The 20,370-nt window shown below is 50.6% G+C and overlaps 1 protein-coding gene across 14 annotated transcripts in view; it reads left to right on the forward strand.

Annotated features, from left to right (window-relative positions):
* Positions 1-12,593, forward strand: part of CDK12 (cyclin dependent kinase 12) — a 71,688-nt gene extending 59,095 nt beyond the window's left edge. For 8 of the 14 annotated variants that reach the window (XM_074320421.2, XM_074320424.2, XM_074320425.2 and 5 more), the window contains 3 exons: positions 1,661-1,866; positions 6,953-7,044; positions 8,781-12,593. The gene's annotated coding sequence lies outside the window, so the exon portion shown is untranslated. The remainder of the gene's footprint in view (positions 1-1,660; positions 1,867-6,952; positions 7,045-8,780) is intronic. The other 6 variants (XM_074320422.2, XM_074320426.2, XM_019747672.3 and 3 more) reach the window with 2 other exon arrangements.
* Positions 12,594-20,370: the final 7,777 nt, after the last annotated feature.

The raw sequence follows: 20,370 nt of genomic DNA on the forward strand, positions 1-20,370 counted from the left end.
TCCATAGTTTTCTTCATGGTGTGGGGCCGGGGGTGGCAGTCTCCTGGAAAAGAAATAGTCCCAATCCCTTGAGTCAGACTCCCCAAGAAGTCAGTTTCCCCATTCCCATGCCTCTCAGCCAGGAGCACTTTCGGCAGTGTTCTGCCTGGAAGCACAGCTTCATCTAGGGTGGAGCTGGGAGAGACAGCCAGTAGGCTAGCATACCTGGCGTTTACCGGGCACCTTACTGTTTAAGTACATTAGCTCTTTTGATGCCCAGAACATCCCAGTAAAGGGAAGAGAACTACCATTTACTGAGTGCCTGCTACATGCCAGGCATTGTGCTGGGTGTATTTTTTTTTAAGTATGTTTAAAGTCTATAGACTATTTCATCACCTAGATATGCCATGATTTATAAGGCTCATGCCCTATTTTTAATCCTTTAGATACTTTTACTGTTCTAAGTAATACCGCAACAAACATTCTAACACACACAACTTCATGCATTTTTATAGTGAATTCCAAGAAGTGAAGTTATTTGGGTGAGCAGATACAAATACTGCCCCCTCCCCATGGCTATGACCATTTTATTGATGTACCCTAATGAGAATAATATTTTTTAATCTTCCCCTCTGGAATTCTGCAGTGGAAACACAAGGGCAGTCCCTTCTCCGTCTTATACCCAGCAGAGACATTAATAATCTATCATAGCTTTTTTTTTTAATTGAGGTAATTGTAGATTCACATGCAGGTGTAAGAAATAATACAGACTCCCTTGTACATTTTGCCTCCTTTCACCTAATAGTAACATTTGGCCAAACTACAGTGTAATATCACAACCAGAATATTAGACATTGATACAATCCACCAGTCCGGTTCAGATTTCCCCAGTTTTACTTGTTCGTGTGTGTGTGTGTGTGTGCAGTTATGTTCTATGCAATTTTATTACCTGTGTAAATATATATCTACCACTACAGTCAAGATACTGAACAGTTCAGCACCACAAGGATTCCTTATATTGCCCTTTTATAATCACGCCCACCTCACCCTCTCCTTAACTTAACCCTTGGCAACCACTCATCTATCCTCCACTTCTAAAATTTTATCGTTTCAAAAACGGAGTCATACGCTATGCAACTCTTTAGGATTAGCTTTTTTTTTCACTCCCCATAATTCCCTGGAGATGCATCCAAGTTTTTGTACGTATCAATAGCTTGGGCCTTTTATTTATTCCGTGGTACGGGTTGTAACCACAATTTGGTTAGCCATTCGCCTGTTAAAGAACGCTGTAGTCTCACTAGGAATTAATGAAGTAGCTCATTTTACTTGGTGCACTGAGTGTTTTATATTCACAATTATTATGCTTATTACCCTATGTCTGTACCATTTCATAGATGAGGAAAATTGAGGCTCCCAGTAAATGATTTTCCCATGATCACATGCTGTTAAATGGCAAAGAAGAGCCTGGAACCCAAGACAGTGGGGCTCTTTCACTACACCAGGCTTTCTCAGACCTTGATTAGGTTTGCTGGGGAAGGAATGTGTTGGAAGAGAGATACTGGAGCAACCTGGGTCAGTTCAGGTCCTCACTGCTAACTTGGTTCATAGGTTAGAAGAGTAGCAGTGTCATGGAGCAGGGGCAGTATGGCGTGTGCCCTTGAAATTGTTTCCCCTTTGCCAGGGAAAAACAAGACTGAAGTGGATGGAGCCCACCAGCAACCTGCCTACAGACCTGGGACCTGGAATGGGAAAAGGAGGATCCAGCCTTTGATTGTCTATCGATGAGTGGGCAAAGTCCTCCTTGGAAATGTGAAGTTGAATGTATCTCTGACAAGGTCTAAGGAAACTGAGGCCCATGACAACGAGTGAGCTCTCTATTCTGGAGGTGTAAGGGACATATAGCAACTTTTATTTTTTTTGGTGTTGGTGAGGGGAACTACAGTTCATTTACACACATACACCTTGGGCAGGCTCAGTGTCTGGAACATGGGCCAAGCAGAGTGGAAGCAAAAATGCCAGTCCAGCATTTAGTCCCACCTTCACCACTGCTCTTTCCCTCCAACTAAGTGAGAAGGAGCCGGAGAAATTATTTGATCTGTCCCTCACCCTCTGGGCACTGGTTGAAGCTGACAGGTGGAAACCTAGAGTTGGCCCAGACATGACGGATAGAGATGCCAACTTGTAGGAGAGAAGGTTTGGCTCCTCTTCTGGGAGGCGTGTCTGGCGAAAGGCTGCCTCCTCCTTCGGGAACCGGCTCTTTTATAGTTGATGTTACCATTGCTCCCTTGGCCTCTTCCAGTGACTGTGGACTCATAACAATTTCCCATCTACCTATGGCTCCAGAGCCAGGCTGACTCTACGTATCACTCTTCTCTATCTCTCATCGCCCATGAAAAATGGTACATCTTCTCCCAGTAGTACTCAGCATCCCTATCCAGTAATTCCAACCATGGGGGCTGAGCACCGAGGCCTTCAGGATTTATGGGAACTCCACTGCATTGTTGAAACAACCAGAGCTAGCCATTCTGTATCTCTGTCTTTTGATTGGAAGTTCTTAGACACAAGGGAGACCACTCTTTACCACCTCTTATCCCCACTGAAATTTCCTGACTGTCAGAGGTCCTGAATGTGTCTAGGAGACAGCTATGTCCTCTTGGAGCCAAGATGGCTCCTAACCAGGAAATCTCAGGACCCCTGCTTACTCCCTTTCCATGGTCCTACTCCAGGTCCCCTCCTCTCCTGCCACCACTCCCTTTCTGTTCTCTCTCTCTCTCTCTCTCTCTCTCTCTCTCTTTCTCTCTCTCTCTCTTCCTCCTCTCTCTCTCAGCAAGTTTTTTATGTGATTACAGGCACTGCATGGTAATTAGTGCTAAACTCATTTGCACAACTACAGTTAATTGGCTACAACAATTAATTAATGTGTTGGAAATTTGGCACTGGAAAAAAAAGTTTGTCATCAAAAAAAGGGCAAAAAATTGTTGAGTGAGGTACCCATAAAAATCGAGGGCAGGCTTCAAAAGCCCAGCTGGGCCTCAAACTTCAGGCCGGCCTCAGATGCCTTCCCACTCTCAACTTCAACACATTTTCCTTCTTCCTCTTTCATTTTTTTCCTCTTTCTTTTTTTCCCTCTATTTCTCTTCTCTCTCTTTTTTTTTTTTTTTTTTTACAACTTAAGCAAACTCATTTCCCTGATAAAATATAGCATGACTAATGGCTAGAGCATGTAAAAATCATTGGGAAAATGTCCTTGGAAGACGAATGCATTTTCAGCAGAATAATTAACTTAATTAACAAATTCACATGCATATTCATCAGGCTATTAATGTCTTCTCGGCTCAGCTTGATGAACATTGCGGTAATAACCATCTCATTTACATACTGCATTCTACTGCGATCCAAAACAGACAACATACAGGCATATACACACACAGACACACACATACACAACACACAACACATACACGCTTGCACAAATGCAACATGCCTGGGCTGCTTTAACTTCTGGGTTGGCTGGGGGGTTGCCAGGGGATGGGTGGGAACCCTGACTGGGTGGTGTGATCTTTAGAGGGTCATGAATGAGGTGAGGTGGGGATACCCACATGTGGATGTCTGAAAGAACTTTCATTCATTCATTCATTCTCTCTCTCTCTCTCTCTCTCTCTCTCTCTCCTTTTCCTTGTTTCCTTTTCACTGTGTCATTTTCTCTCTTCTTCTCTCGCTCCCCCCCACCCAGTCTCTCTAGGGAAAAACTTGGTATCCGTGCCAACTTTTTCCCCCTCCCCTCCTCCCTCTCTCTCTCCTCCTTCCCCTTTCCCAACTGCTGCCAGCCGGCATCAGCACCGAATTGCCATCTCCTTGAGCTCTCTGTGGAGCAATCTCAGAGAGCAGTAAGGTGTGACGCGGGGCTCTGCCGGCTTCGCAGCACCGCCTGCGGAAAGAGCGCAGGATGGTGGAGGAAGATTAAGAGAAATCGCGAGCAGGGCCCGGCTGCCATTGGTGTGTGCAAACGCCGAGGAGGAAGGGAGAGGGAGAGCGAGGAGGGGGGGCAGAAGTGGGGGGGGGACCAGCAGCTGTCGGCCTAATTCTTCTAACACTCTGCTTGTGGTCATATTAGAAAAACAGATTATGCCCCTCGGTGCCACTCACTTATACTTGACATACGTTAATGTTCTATATCTCCATTTTCTGGTCTTGATGACAGTGGACTTCAGGTCGAAGGGGGTGGGGGACTGGGTGGCCAAGGGTCACAAAAGACCCTACCCCCTCATTCTTTCCTGACCTCCAACCCCAGTCTATACTGGCCCTTTTAGAAAGCAAGCCTGAGCCCAGAGTTTGCATCTGATGCCACCATTTGGCCCTGCTTTTGGTAGCTCCTTAGGAGGTGCAGAGGTCAGAAGACACCTGGAAGCCTTTCCCTGAAAGGTCACTGCCCCTTAGAGTCTGAAATAGTCACATTAGGGCAAAGTGAGACCAGCTTTCTGGGAACCCTCCCCCCCCTTACCTTGCTATGGGCCCTCCCCATCAAATGAGAAGTTGGGGGTCAGAGAAAGGGGTCTATGATAATCGGTGCTCCCTGAGGGGGCTGCAGAGAAGCCATAAGCAAAACAGGGCCAGGACTGTTTCAGGGTTGCTATGGAAACCAGGTTCCCTCCTCCTGGCAGAAAGGGAGGAGTGCCTCAGGCCTTCCTTCTACCAATCCTGAAGGCTGGAAAGGCAGAGTTTGCTAAGGCCCAGGGAATAGGGCTGGTCTTGAACAAACCATTCCCAGCATCCCTGTCTGCTAGTCCACAGCCCTTTGACCCCCCACCTTCCCTACCCTCTCACCCTAATATTCACTCAAAGGAGGCTTTTCCTCTCAGTGCCTTGTCCTCTATGGAGACCTGTTGCTTAGCAACCACTAGTGCCTTCCTAATAACTTCCAGGGACTGAGAGATACAATATCTGTCTCTATATTCAGTTCCCCTCCCCTGTCTATTTATATCTAATAACTGAAGGCCTGTCTTGGGTTCTCTTGGCACCTGTTTTAGAGTGCTTTTAGAGGGATTAAGTTGCAGCCTGAGGAAATAAAGTTATACCTGAGGAAGAACTTCCAAACATGGAAGAGGGGGAGAAAAGACTGGAGTAGGTAGGGAAGCTGTGAAATCATATTCTCTTAAGTGTAGGTAGAGAGGGAAAAAAGTATTTAGCACTTGGAATGTGGGGAGAGGATGTCCACAGGGATTCCTACGTGTCCTTTCCAGGACCAGAGTGACCCTAACAGCTGCTTCCTAGGCTGGCATTTTCCACTCCCCACACCCTGCCCTGCCCCTCCTTCCTGTAGTCCTCTCATATTTCTCTATGTGGGAGGCCCATCCCTCTGGGGATGTCCAGTTTCCTAGTGCCTGGAGGTTGCTGTTCAGTAAGGGGCTGTGTCAGTGTGTGTCCAACAAGGCCTGGGTATCTCCCCAAATCTGTCAGTCATGGGGGAGGTGTTTGAGCTCTCCTAGAAAGTCCCAGACCTGACCTGGCAGTGGGGACTGCACAATATCACCAAAAGTGAGGAGCAAGGAAGGCCTAAGTGTAGCCTAGCGTCTGCATGTAGAGTCAGGAGACCTGGGTCTGGGAGTCCTCTCCTTATTCTCCTGTGATCCAAGTTATTCACTTCATCTTTTAAACCCCTTGTGGCTTCATCTGTAGATCAAGAATAATAATGTTTACCTCCTTCGACCTTAGCAGGATCAGTTAAAGTTATATGTGAAAGGAAACACTCTGAAAACTGTCAAATTTCACTAAAATATTATTTTAAGGTCTGGAAAAGGTCTAACTGCTGGGGAGAGGGAGGCATTATTAATCCAGCCCAGTCCTGGGCTTAGGAATGCCGGTAGTTTTTTGGCCAGAAGGCTATGATTCTTTGTCCTCGGTCGGTGGGATGGGGAGCTATAAATCAAAATTAAACACACAGCTGTCTAGGGAGAGTAGTATGTAGTGTCCTTATCATCTTCCCACCTCCAGTCCCAACCTCTGACCTCTCATCTTCAGTGGCCAAAACAGAAGCCCTGCCAGTACCCCACTCTGACCCTCGACCCTTCTGGGTCAGCACCTTCACTGTGGTCGTGCTAGCTCACAGACTGTAAAATTTCACCCTCCATTCCCCCCTTCTCGGCACCTCCTCCAACCCAAGCCTTCTGTGAGAGACAGATGGGGTGTCTGCGATGAAAAAGGCTCTGGGCTCTACGCCGCCTTGGGTGGGCAGCCCCCCTCCCCATCTCCCCACTACTCTCCCTCTCCCTACCTAAGACACTCAGATTGACCCTGGGCAGCTTTGGGAGCTGTTGGGGAATCCAGCTCTCTTCCCTTCTCAGACTCAGCCCCAGAAGCAAGCCAGAATGGCATCTTTCTCTGAGACCTAGACCCAGCCCCTCAAGACCAATACAAAGGAGGAAGTAGATTGGGGAATGGTAGGGCTCCATGTGAAGGGACTAATGTGGAAAGGCAGGACGAGGCCCAGAGTCCCTCACTGAGGACTGGATGGCTGGGGTTTGGGGTCTGAGTTGACAGAGGAAGCTGAGCCTAGGCAGCTCCTTTGTTCCAGAAATCTGGGGTCCCTAGAGGAAGGCTTAGCTTGGGGAGGGGGGGAGGGAGCTAACATTACAGAGCACCAACTGTGAGCCAGGCATGATGCCAGAGCCTTTCCATACCTGTAGTCAAAACTAGCAGGTGAGGAGTCAGGACGAATAGATGTCTCATGAGCTCTCAGCATCTCTCGGCACAGTTGACCACCTCCTCCTTTGATTCTATGTCATTGCCAATTCTCCTACCGCTCTGGCTGCTCTTTCTCTGTCTCCTTTGCAAGCTCATCCTCACTCCTTAGACTCAGCCAAGTCCCTCGATCATGTACATTCATGGTACTATATATCCTGTCAGAGCACTTAGCACAATTATTTCACCCTTATTTGTGTCGTCATTTGAATAATGATCCTGTTTCCTCCCGCAGACGGGAAGCTCTACGAGGACTACGACTACGTCTGCCTGCTCACCCGTGTGCTACCTGAGCCCTGCGCAGTGCCCAGCACAAAGCAGCTGTTGGTAAATATCTGTTGAATGAATGACTAAATGACAAAATGACATCTCTCTGGCCTAAACTAAGCTTCTTAGTCACTCCCTCACCCAGAGCTGACTTACCCCAACATGTGGACCAGGGGACAGGGTGCCTGAGAGATCAGGCCACCTCATTCTCCCTGGAAAAAGCCATCAGGACAGAACTAGCTCAAGTTCCAGGATATGGGGCCTCTGCCCTGCCAGAGCCTGGCCCGCCTGTCTGCTCTCCAACTCCTCCAGGGATTGAGAGAATTCAGAGTCCCAACAACTTCTTCCCATATTGGGGCCTGAAATCACTCATGAGCCGGAAGGGAGGTGTCCCATCGGAGAAGGGTGTCCCTCTTTTCTGCCTTAGCTGAGACTGCAGAGACCATGTGCTGCCACTCCTCTGCTTCTGTCCTCTTCCCCTGGACTGCAGGGAAGGGGATGGTTTGAGCAAGTGGGAGGGATAGATGGTAAGAGCAGTGAGAGCTTGTTCTTTGTCATGGCTGGTGATGAGCCTCAGCCAGATGATGGAGCAGAAGAACACAGGCTCCAACAGCCTCAAGTCCTTTATGGCTGCACACTCTATAGACTCTGGAGAGCAGGGAGTAGACAAAGTAACCTCTGGGAGGTGGCCAGCCTTCAGCCACGGCTTCATCTGACCTTTTTGCTGCCCTTGCCATCTGACCTCACACAATATTTCCAAGTCTGCAGGAAGATTAAGTTAGGCCAGGCCCGGCAGCCCCTTGCTCCCCCTGGCCACTCCCCATTCTAGCCAACCGCCCAGCCCAGAGCATCTCCCTGACCCAGCTCAGCACCAATACCCAGTCCCCTTCTCCCGAGAGTGCCCCTCATGCCCAGGTACCTGGGGTCATGGAGCTGGAATCTGCTCTAGGCAGAGTTGCTCTCTCTGACCCTACCTGTTCTCTGGCCCCTAATGAAATAGGACAACTCAGGCTGTGGGCCAAGTCCGTGTGTCCTCATCAAAGGCAACATCTGTCTCCTCCAAGAAGATAACCCTGGAGGGAGGGGAATAAGATGGGCACAGGGAGGAAACCTCAGTCTTGCCTCACCTCTCACCTCAGGTTCCACTGCAGGCCCCGACTGAGGGTGAGAGCCGAGACGGCCACAGAGGCCTGCACTCACACATGCCCCTGCACAGGCCTTCATGCCTCTGAGCCCCCGAATATGTGGGCCTCTCTTGGGCTCACCCAGCTACCTGGGCTGCTGCCGCTGCCAAGCTGGCCTTCTTTTATTCATGCGTTGTTTTATTGCTGGCAAATGCTGCTGCTTGCCGCTGTTGGAGGCGTTCCTGCCAAATCCATCCCAACATCTTGGCCTGGCATCAGGGCGGCATGCTAATGTGGAAATTTAAAGAGCTGCTCGGCTTTAAATCGGAATTTTAAATGAGCAGCAGTGCTCCAGAGGGACCCGGGCAAAATCGAACAGTATCTGATCCACCTTTCCTACTCCCACTCCCATAGCATCACCCAGTTTCTCTCACCTCTCCTTTTGACTTGGACACTAGAGGAGGGAGAGAGTGGTATGGGACACGGTAGGGGAACGGGGAGCTCCCAGAGCAGAGGAATTGATGCAAGATGGAATCATCTAGGTTCCCCCACTGAGGACCAAGAAGGGATCTGCTTGCTGTCATGAGAAAATGGAGGCAGGGACTCTACACAAGGGAGCAGGGCTGGGAATAGTGAAACTGACATGCCTACCCCCACTTTCCCTTTTACCAGGAAACAAGAAGAGAAGGCCCAGAGGAGGGAAGAGGGAAGGTGGAATTCCATGAAGACACTCACGTGCAACATACAGTTCAGACTGGGATATGTGCACACAGCTGTGTATGCAGGTCAGGATGCTTGCTGAGGCCCCCTGTAGCACATGTTCACACAGCTCACACATCACCTCTGCATGGAGAGGAATCATTCACATATGCAGGGAAATCATTCTTCCCATATCCAGGCCCCCATTCTTGTTTTGTTTTCCACCTTCTTTCCGCCTTCCCCCCACTCTGGTTCAAGCCATTGTTTCTCAGTCTAGTTGTGTAGGACACAGCTCCCTGGCCTCTGCTGGTATTATGAGCCTTGCGCTCCCCCCGGCTGAGGAAGTCGGTTGCCGGTTGTCCGTTGGCTGCTCGCAGCAGCTCACGGCAGCTCTCGCCGGCTGCCGACCGCTCACAATGGCTGCCGGCCACTCACGCTGGCCGCTGGCCACTCATGGCAGCACACGGTAGCCCATGGCAGCACCCAGCAGCCCGCAACAGCTCACACCAACCTCCAGCTGCTCACTGGGACTTCAGGCTGCTCACAGCAGCCCAGCTCCCTCTGCCCCAGGGAGAGCTGTTATTCACAGTCTCAGCTATAGAGGTCACAGCTTACTGGCCCATGTGGGAATGGAACCAATGCGACCTCGGCGTTAGGAGCACGGCGTTCCAACCACGTGAGCCACCAGGCGGCCCCAGGTCCCCATTCTAAGCAGAGCAAGGTGGTTTCTGCAAGTTGCTAGCCTGAGCTGTGCTCCAGGTTTTTCTATGAATTGTAATGCACCAACATTCTCCAGCTCCTGGCAGCTAACGTGAGTCAGCTGTAGGGTGACAGAGCCCCATAGAAACTCTGGGGACACCTGTGCTCCTGTCTTGGTTACAGTATGGTACCTTCTCTGGTGACCATCAGATGACAGGCTCAGACCTCTCACCTGAGAGAGGTGCTGGGTATAGCCTTGGTTTCAGAGGGAAGACGGGCTAATGGGAGGTGAGAGAGGCAGAATCTGTGCCTCTTTGTGACCTTCTTTCCTCCTTACCTATCTCCGGGAATCAGGTGGCCCATCATTAGCAGAAAACATTTATTTAGTGCCTACCCTCAAGGAAACACTGTGCTTAGTTTAGCACAGTGCTTCACAGCCCAGTTGGGCTGGGTTGATGGCAGCCCCAAGAATCTGGATGTGCCGTCCCCATTGGAGGAACCACAATAACTTGCATGGTAACTTCAACCTAACTAACATTAGACTGCTAGGCCATGGGATGTTCCCTGACCTTTTCCAGGATTCTCCCTCCCCCAGGGAAGGAGCCAGCTCCACCATGGGCTGGTGTGGCTGCCAGCCAAGAGGCTTGGGGCAGGCCTGGGGCATGCAGCTGGCACCTGCCCACGAGCTCCCCAAGGAGCACCCTCTTACCCAACTCCATAGCCCCATTTAGATGGCTCCTGGGCTGCAGGGAGACAGAGTTCATTCATCCCCATTCCCAGAGAAAACCTCGAGCTGGAAAGCCCATCTTCCTTGACATGATGACCTGCTCCAAGATACCCCATCCAGACTAGATATGCTAAAAACCCACCAGGTACTTTTCCCAGGGGGGGACCAAACAATTAATACAGTAGGCGTTGGGCTGGAGCGAGGTAAGGGGTTTGAGGCATAAGACCTGGGCTGGAATTACGGGAGAAGTTGCTGAGGTCTGGAGATGGATGAGGAAGAACTCAATGGGAGTGAGACAGGACAGTGGGAGGGGACATGAAGAAAAGGGGCTGAATAAATCTGCCTCTGGTCTAATTAGCAACATGCAAATAATATGCAAATCACTCCTCTTTGTTTAGAGACCACAGGGCCTGTGCTTTTTGGAAGTAGGTTACAGAGGAAGAACTAGGCAGTGTCTCTGAGACCCTCAGACATGGGACACTCAGGCTCAAGAGAGAGGCCAGAGTGCAACCATCTGGTTCTAGCTTATTCCCGGGATGGATCCACTCTCTATGGGCCTCAATTTCCCTGTGTGTGAGATGGCAGGACTGGACTGGATGGTCTCTAAGGCTTCTGTCCAGTACTGACAGTCTAAGGTTCTCTGATCTGGGGCCCAGCTGCCAGCACAGGATAAGGAACTGATTCCATTCTGGGGTGGAAGCTTCTTGACTCTCTTGCCCCTCTGCCCACTTTAGCAGTTCTGTCATGATACCCCCCACATGCCCATGTACCTGCCATCTCAAACGTGAGCAATTTCCTGAAGGCAGTGTTCTCTCCAACTCTGTGCTTTTACCCACACTGTTTCCTCTGCTTGGAATGCCCTTCCTACTTTAGCTCCTTACCTGGCTAACTCTTTCTCTAACTCCAACAGCCGTCCCTACCTTACCCTTCCACCTTCTGGGCATCCCTATGCACTATTTACTTCTCTCATTTCCCACTAGACTGTGAACTCCTAAAGAGCAGGTGCTAGGTTTTGTTCAAGACGGAATCTCCAATGTAAGTGCATTAGTTTCCCAAGGCTGCTGTAACAAATTGCCACAACCTTGGTGACATAAAACAATAAATTTATTCTCTCACATTTCTGGAGGCCAGTAGTTCAACATCAGTTTTACTGAGCTAAAACCAAGGTGTTGGCAGGACTGTGCTCTTTCTGGAGGCTCTAAGGGAGAATCTGTTCTTTCAGCTTCTGGTGGCTGCTGCTGGCATTCCCTTGCTTGTGGCCACATCACTCCAGTTTCTGCCTCTGTCTTCACATTGCTTTCTACTCTTCTGTGTGTGTACAATCTCCCTCTGCCTTTCTTACAAGGACACTTGTAGTGGCATTTAGAGCCCAGCCAGATGGTCCAGGCAGGATAATCTCCCCATCTCAAGATTCTTAATCACATCTGCAAAGACCCTTTTTCCAGATAAGGTAACATTCATAGGTTCTGGGGATTAGGATGTGGACATATCTTTGGGAGCCATTATCAGACTACTGAAATAAGCAAAGATATCTTTAAATTTGTTAAGCATCTATCATGTGCCAGACACCATACATACATCTTTCTCACTGCGTTTAAGTCTCACAATAACCCTGAAAGGTAGATAATAATGCCCCTACTATACAGATGAGGAAACTGAAATGAGCTCAGGGAGATCGAGTCACCTGCTTAAGCTAACATAGCTGGTAAGTGACAGAGCCAGGATTTAAAACGAGATTGGCTTGGCTTCAAAGCCAGCATGATTTTTGCTTCACCAAGAGCCTCCAAGCCTCTACCAGGTTCTGGCATAAATTTCTTACCTGAATGGATATGCAGAAAGAGAAAGATAGATGGGCAAGAGAAGGACAGGTGAGGCCCAGCCTTCCCAGTGATACTGACTCAGGCTTTCTTTTGCCAAAGCCCCCTTACCATCCCTCTAATCCTCCCCCACCACCCCTGACCCCTTGTTTCAGAAGCCTGGAATCTCCCTCAGTTTTCAGCCCCCTGCCAACTACTGCTGCCCAGAAGGGTGGCACAGTGCCTGGACTGCAAGCAGGAGATACCAAATCACAGAACCAGAGGGACCGCTGGAGGTCACCTCTTCAAGCCCTCTGCCCACATATAGGCATGCCCATCGGGACAGGGCAGACATGGTCAGGGTAGTGGGCAGCAGAAGGGAAAAGTAGCCGTGTCTTCCTTTCGCTACCCTTTCACCTCACTTCTTATACAATTCGTATTGGGACATCCTCACTCAGGTCTAACCTTCCAGACATCACGCCATAATGACAGCTGGCCAGGGTCAGAAGTCCTGTGACCCAGTCTTAAATTGTCCAAAACATAAAATGAGATTTTCACTAAGTACTTCACCTCTGTGGGCCTCTAATTCTTCATCTTTAAAATGGGATTGATAACGATGATAATGATAATACCCATCTCACCGGACTACTGGGATAGTAACACAATCCAGGAAAGAAGCGTCTAACCCGTGGAGCAAGGCAGGTGCTGCAGGAATATTCTGTAACAATCCCTTAGCCCTCCAGTCGAAGCCTCTTTATCCTGGTAACACAGGGCTTTGCTCACCTCAGCCAGTCTGGTCCGCCTGGTGCGCTAGACTGTGAACTCCTCTTGGCAGGGCCTTGTTCATTTTTTAATCACTGCCCGTTTCCCTCCCCATTGTCTAGCCCGTGCTTGGGCACGTAGGCTCGATCTACATTTGATAAATAAACAAGTGAAGGTATGAGTCGGACCCCCAAGTCCCGAGAGGCACAGAGCCTGACTCCCACCATCAACTCTTGTGGGCACGACCCTCTCCCCTGGAGGCCAGGAGGCGGCGGCAGCGAGGAATGGAGTTGCTGCAGCTTTAAGATTCCTCTCGGGCGTCCCTGTTGCCAAGGCGCGGTTGCCAGGGGCCTGCGCGGAGATGCGTCCGGCCTCCGCGCGCAGGCTCCGTGCTTCCGCCGCCGCCGCCGCCGCCGCCGCTGCCGTAGCCGGGCCGCGTCGGGCCAGGCTCCTCCGAACCGTCTGGCGGACTTGGCACCGGCCCCGAATCCTCAGTGCCCCCGCGGTGCGTGGCAGGCTGCGGCTTCATTATCCTGATTGATTCCTCCTGCTCCCCGACACCGCGGGGGCCCCGGCCAAGGAAGGGGGGCGGAGACGGCATCTGCGGGCCCCTTCCCGGGCCCTCGCCCCCAGCCGCTCCTCGGGCTGCGGGCCCTTCGGTGCCCTGCTGCAGCTGGCTGGGCAGGGCGGGAGGGAGGGCCAGCCCGTCCTTTGCCCCCCTGGCGGGCGGGGTGGGCGCCAAGGAGGAGCGGAGCTGTGTGGGGCTCGGTGCTGCCGACCATGGTGTCAAGCCCTGGGCCAAGAATGCCGCAGGTTTCTATCTCGGGCCTGTGCTCAGCAAAGGTTTGGCGCCTTCCCCAGGAGGAAATGGAGGGGGTTTGGGGTGGGGAGGGAGCAACAGCGATGGACTGAAAACTGGGAGAATGAGCCTTGGCCAAAAAGGAAAGGTGACATCTTCGAGGAGCACTGATCACGTGGGCCAAGGCCCGGTGGTACACGTCCTAACACATGGCCCCCAGATTGAGTTAAGTACCGTTCTCAGGAAAAGCAGGGACAGGGTCTGCCCAAACAAAACAGGACACCTCAAGGATCTAAGCTTAAAGGAAGGCTAGGGGCCTCTGTGAGTTAGAGAACCCGCCCCCAAATCTAGCAGGAGGTGGTCTGGCCACAAAATTGTGACATCCCCACCCACCCCCCAAAACCAAGTGCTGAGGTGAGGCCTCAGTGGAAAGAGCATCTGGGGGCCAGGCCTGAGATTGGAGGGTCTTCCTAGTACTACCCCTTAGTTTGTGAACTGGGCAAATCATTTTACCTTTCTTAGCCTTGGTTTATTCATCTGTAAAATAGGGTTAAGACCTCCCCAACAGTTGCCAATGGCCAAATGGGATAATATGTTGATGGCATATTACCTAAGTTATCTGGCAAGAAGGAGAAGGCGGTGAGGAGCAGGCTCCATCCCAGCTACTGTGTTGGGTAGATCTCTTCTTGAAAGAGGTAAGTCTCCTCCATATGCTTAAGTCTCTTTAATTAGAAGCTGACCTGGAACCTTCCAGCCTGCGCTGTTTCCTTGTCAGGGTAGAGGGGCAAAACTGCTCTCCACCTCACTGGCATGGTTTAGATTTAATTTCTAAATTCACATCAGGCCTAAATTCACACCACTCCTCTCCCTCTTTCTCTGTGGGACTTCTCTACAAGTCCTGTCATTCTCCCTCTAGTGCCTCAGCCCTCTCCTGTTTAAGGGCCAGACCTGGGCAATTTCTCATATGGGCTGGGCCCTTTTGGCTAACTCCAATCTTTAGCTACCCTCAGCTCTGGGAAAGAGGACGCTGATGGAGAATTTGAGGCCAGTTTTTCCAGACCTGTGGCAGTCGTGTTTGTGACTATGAGCTGGGCCACTCCGTCAGTTCAGTGTCTGTATCTGGATCTCTCCTCAGTTGTGAGTTCATTAATGTAGTCTCCCAACCCTTATTTCCTAGGTGACCACACTGGGGCAGCACGGTGCACCCAGCAGGTGGGAGTGTGGGAATAACACAGTAGGTAGGAAGAACTGTACTCTGAAGCCACTGATCTGGGAGAAAACAGACAGACACACGTCATCCTCTTCAGTACAAGTGTATTTGCTTGAATCAGGACGACCTCCCAATTCTAGCACATTCCACAATCTTATGATGCTTTCCCTCTCTTTCCTGAACACAGCAGATTCTTGCCTGGACTCTTCAACCAGAGGCTAATTGCTTCCCTAGGGGAAAAGACAGATCCTAAAATTTGAATCGGGAGCTTTTGTTCATTCCATTTGATTAGAATTATCTATTTTTATAGCAATCAGGCATTACTTTTATATTCAAGGTAAAACACAACAAAAACATTCCCAGTTTGGGACAAAAGATGTCAGGGAGGAATTTTTTTCCTCTGGTGACCAAAGGCAGCTCAGCACACGTATCTAGGCTAACCTGCCTTGTGTCGTGCTGCCCAGCGCCCTGGATCTGTGTGGCCCTGTGGGGGCTTCCTCAGTCTCCCCACTGTCCTGGCTGCACACCCACCCACCCCTGCTGGCCTGCTTCCTTCTCAGCGCCTATAGCCCTGGGCTCCACTTCCTGTTAACACAAACCGCGTGCGACCCTCGCTCTGGCTCTGGCGTCTCTAGGCAAAAGAGGGAGCCACAGCCGCCTAGTGGCTGCCAGGGAGGCTGGCAGGAAGGGGCATCTCCATGGGGCATCTCCTGGGAAACAGCTCCCCCGAGAAGGGACATTTGGAAATAAAATTCTTGCCACTCTGTGTTTGTATGTGTGTTGGGGGCGGGAGAGGGAGTTAAGAAACCTCCCCAGCCCCCTCTGCTCTTCTCTCTCCAGGGAAAGCCTGTTTCAGCAGTTCTCCTCACGCCTTCCCCAAACTCCAGCGCTCCCCCAGCAGCAGTGTAGACTCTGCTGGGACTGGGCAAGGGGCCGGGAAAATGTTCTTTCAGATTCATGATACAGGTGGAGTAGAGCACTGGATTGAGCCAGAGGGCTATGTCCTTGGCTGCCTTGCCTCACCCTCCTGGTCAATAGACCCACTTTCTTAGTCCTGGGTTCCTCCTCTGTAATAGGATATTGGATGAGATTTCCCCATCATTCCTAGTTCACAAGTTGGGGCTCTTCTACAAGGCCCAAGAATGGGGCATTTTAGGCCATTTGGAACAGATGCCTGATAGAAGCTAGTGATTCCTTGTGTGGCCTTGACTGGTCACTTCACCAGCCTCTGCCCCTCACCTGCATATTCATTCAGGTATTTGTGGCTGCTTATTGAGAGAGAGATCTACACTGAGAAGGGTCCAGAGACTGCCCAGATTTCCATGAAAGAGGCATCTCAGCACCTCTCACATGCTGTCCTGTGCCAGAGGCTAGCTTCATGCTACATTCCTTCTGTAATGACCCCTCTTCCAATGGAGCTGGAGGGCCCTGGAAACTTCTCTTACCATAGTGACCAAAGCCAACCTAAGGGAGAAGCCACTGTACCTCCTGGGGAATAGAGATGGGGCTCCTCCCTTCTCATACCTACCTGATTCCCTTTGCCTTCCCTTGCTCTTGAGGGACCAAGCCCCCACTCCCAGCCCAATCCACCTTTCCCTTGTAAAATCTGGGATGCAAGTGGCTCTCCCCCAGCTGGAGTGCCCCCCTGACCTCATCTCCTAGAGTGCCCCTTCTTCAAGAGACTCCACCTCCTGGGTAGCATGGGGATTGCTGAGAGAGCGCTCCCTGTAGTAGACAACCCCCCACAACTTTGAAGGAGATACAGGAGCTCCAGGAAGGAAGAGGGCAGAGGGTTCTGCAGAAACCCAGGAGGCCCAGTCCTCCTTCAGGTGTTCTTTTAGGAGGTGACATTGGCCCTCATGGCCTGATCTAACCTTGTGGCTTCTCATCCCTAGGTCTGCTCAGGGAGGGATCAGGGAATTGGAGGCAGGAGAGAAGAAGGTAAAGGGGGAGGGGGGGTGTGACTGTCACCTTTCTCGAGCACCTACTGTGTGCCAGGCTATGGGCTCTATCCCAGTTTTACTTGGATTATTTCATGCAGATCTCACCCCAGCCCTGTGCCAGTCTTACTATCCTGCTCTGACAGAGAAGGAAACTGAGACTCAGAGGAGTTATGTAACGTGCCCAAGGTCACACAGCTTGTCAGGAGTGGAGCCAAGATCCCAGCCCAGGTCTGTCTGTCTCCAGTGGGTTCTCTCTGCTGCCAGAAAGTCCTCCTCCTGGAAAAGCAGGTCTGGGGTTGGGGTTTTCAGTCAGAATTCATCAGGATCCCCAGAGGCAAATCTATTGTCATCTGCGCTCCTCCTCCTCACCCATCTGCCAGGCACGTAGCAGGTGAGCCCCCCACCACCGCCCCTGCTCCAGCCCCAGGTGCTATCTCTGCTTTGCCTGGCTCCCCGCCTCTCCCTGGTGCCCCCAAGGTGGCTCTGAGGTCACCCCACACCCAAATGCCTTCCATTCTGCATTTCCAGATCACAGAATGTATAGGAAAAAGCAGAAAGAGGAGGTCACTTGAAGGTTGGAAGCAGGGGCTCTGATCTTGGGGAGAAAATTGTGGGTGCTGGTTATCTCCTTCGATTCAAATGAACCCTTTCCCTAACTCCCACCTCTCACCCCCAGAGACAACCAGAGCCTTGCTTAGTTAATGAAATACAAAAGAAGGAATCGAGGTGGGGGTGGCTGGAGAGCGCTGGAAAGCAAGGGAGAGAGGAAAAGTTGGGTCTCTTCCAAAGAGTTAATGTTCCACAGGATGATCGATTAGGTGTCAGATGTAATTTCAAACCAATACAAGATGAATGGCATAATTTTCCCTCTCTCATTTTAGACAGAATTAAGAATCCATTAGCTAACACAAATTTTTGGCAAGTTTAATAGGAGCTCAAATCTACATTCAGAGGAAACGCTCCCCAAAGCCTGTTTCAAGCGTTCACTCCTAAGGCCCCTGGCCTCCAATGTCCTCCTGACCCTCACAAGCCCTCTGTTGTCTGTCCCCACATGCAGCCCCCTCTCCCTTCCCCTGGTCCGCCAACATGCCCCTCCCCAACCCAGCCCAAGATTAACTGGCCTGACCCCTCTCACAAAGGCCGGGCCTGCCCACCATTGTCTTCCAGTGGCAATGGGTGGGGGGAAGGGGCGGAGGGGCTGGCAGTGGGCCCAGGAAAGGGAGGAGGTTGCTGTATTGGCCCCAGGCTCCAGACAGACCCTAGGGAGAGGGGTGAATTGGGGCTTTGGGGCTGTTTGAGTCTCAGCTACTCCTCAGTTTTACCCCCAGAAAAGTTCTTGTTCTTATCCTAGACAAAGCATTACCTAATTCATAAGGGGGACCCAAACCTCATTTTTCCTCTTATATATATTAATTCACACAGTAAACCTGAGAGATGGGAGAGCAGCTATCAGTCCATTTTACAGAGGCTCTGGGGGGTTGATTGGAGTCAGCTGGGTCCAAAGGTAGACATTGGCTCTGCTACTCGCTCGCTTACTACGGCCCTAAGCCATTTATTTACCTCCAGGCCTCAATTTCTTCATCTGTAAAATGGAAAGAACGTGAGTACCAACTCATATGATTATCCTAAGGGGCAAATAAAAAAGCTCTTGATAAAGGAGAACCTTCGTGACTGTCCATCCAGACAGAGGTATCAAATGTCCACTCTGCACCAGCCTTGTGAATCAGTGCCAGCCCCTACCTTCCAAGCTCACAGTCTGTGGGTGAAACAAATATGTAGACTGAGCCCTGCCATATAAGGAAGAGAAGCTGGGATAATAATTATGGCAGCTTACCCTTACTGGGCACTCACTCTGTGCCAAGTGTGGAAGCAAATTTCCTTACATATGATAGCTCATTTACTCCTCACACCCTTATCAGCCCACTTTCCACATCAGGAAACTGAGGCACAGACAGGTGAAGTAACTTGACTAAAGTCACCCAGGTAGGAAGTGGCAAAGCTAAAATTCCAGCACAGGCAACTTGAGCCTGTGGCTGTTAACCCGATGCCAAGCGGAGTGAAAGGCTGGGGTGACGGAGCATCAGGATGGGGTCTGGGAAGCCTTCGCCAAAGACGGGCTCAAATTAGGTCTTAACTGAGTAGGAGACTATCAGGTGGGCAAGGAGAGAGCACATTCTAGGCAGGGAGAACAGCATGTGCAAAGGCACCAAAAGAAGCCTCAGCTTAGGGCATGATGAGTGATGCACTGTGCCAACGAAAACCTGGGGTTCATGTGGAGGATGGCAGGAAACAAGGTTGGATGGGCAGGCCAGGTGCTTCATTCTGACAATCTTGCTCTAAAACTTGGAAAGTCTAACTGCTACAACCTTACTTGCTGTGCTCAGGAGTTGACTTTTTCCTGTTGTCATACTACTAGGTAGAGCTATTACTTTGTTTCTTTATTACAAAACCCACACAAAGCAGATACCATTATGCCATTTTTCAGATGGGTAAATTGAGATTCCAGGATATTAAGGAACTTGCCTAAAAGATAAAGCTAGAAAGTGACAGAGCTGAGCATCAAACCCATGTCTGACCTCAAAGCCCAAACTCTTAATCACTATGCTTGCTGTGTCCAGGTAGGCAGTGGGGGAATTTGGGAGGAATTTTCAGCAGGGAGTGATGGGTTTGGATTGAATTTTAGGAAAAGAATTCTGACAGAGTGTGGAGGTTGGGTTGGAGCAGAATGAGACTAGGGGCAGGGAAGCCAATAAGGAAACCATTGCTCTGGTCCAGATGAAAGTTCCAGATGGAGAATGATAGGGGAAAAGGTCCTTCCTCATCCATAGGGATGAAAGAAAGGGCCTCCTGGAGCCCAAGTAATACTGGTCATAATAATACTAGTAAGAGCCTACCCTGTGCCAGGAACTTCCCATAAGCCATCTCCAACTTGTGCAATGCTATAGGGCAGATACTGTTAGCCCCATTTTCCAGATGAGAAGGCTAAGGCTCAGAGAAGTTGACTGACTTCTCTGAAACACACAGCTGTGATAGTAGAGCTGGGACTGGCCTGAAGCCCTAGTCTTTCACCTCTCTGCCGGAGGGGGTTGAACCACGCATCAGAGGTCAGCTCTTCCCTCTTGACAGACTTAGGATTCCCTGGCGTACATATTATGGAGCTGGCCTTCCGTTTGGGCCCCATAAGTGGCCTTGAGCTGAGGGAGACGGAAAAGGGCATGAGGAGGAGTGGAGGAGGAGAGAAGTTGGAGAGGGATGAGCTCTGGCGAGCTGACAGTCATTTCTCGTGTTACTTAGACCATTCAAGAAGAGTGCAGGACAAGGCATACAAGGAGATGCGTGCATTTAATCCTCTTAGCCCGTAAATGGGGAAGAGGCCTCATACCTTTACTTCATTTCCTAACGTGGGAAGTCCTTTCTGCTATCTAACTCCCATCCCTCCTAATGGAGTCACAAACAACCCCAGTTGCCAGTTTCAAGGAAGAGCCCCTGCCCCTGCATCCCACCAGGAGGGCATCTCTGTCCCCTTCCTCATGGGGTGGGGAGTCAGGAGGTGGGGGAGTATTCCACCTATTTGCCTTCACGTCACTGCCACTGCGTGCGCAGAGGTGGGCTAGGGGCGGCTAGGTC

This window comes from Rhinolophus sinicus, chromosome 12 (genome assembly GCF_057876585.1).
Source record: "Rhinolophus sinicus isolate RSI-liver-muscle chromosome 12, RSI-T2T, whole genome shotgun sequence".
NCBI classification, from domain to species: domain Eukaryota; kingdom Metazoa; phylum Chordata; class Mammalia; order Chiroptera; family Rhinolophidae; genus Rhinolophus; species Rhinolophus sinicus.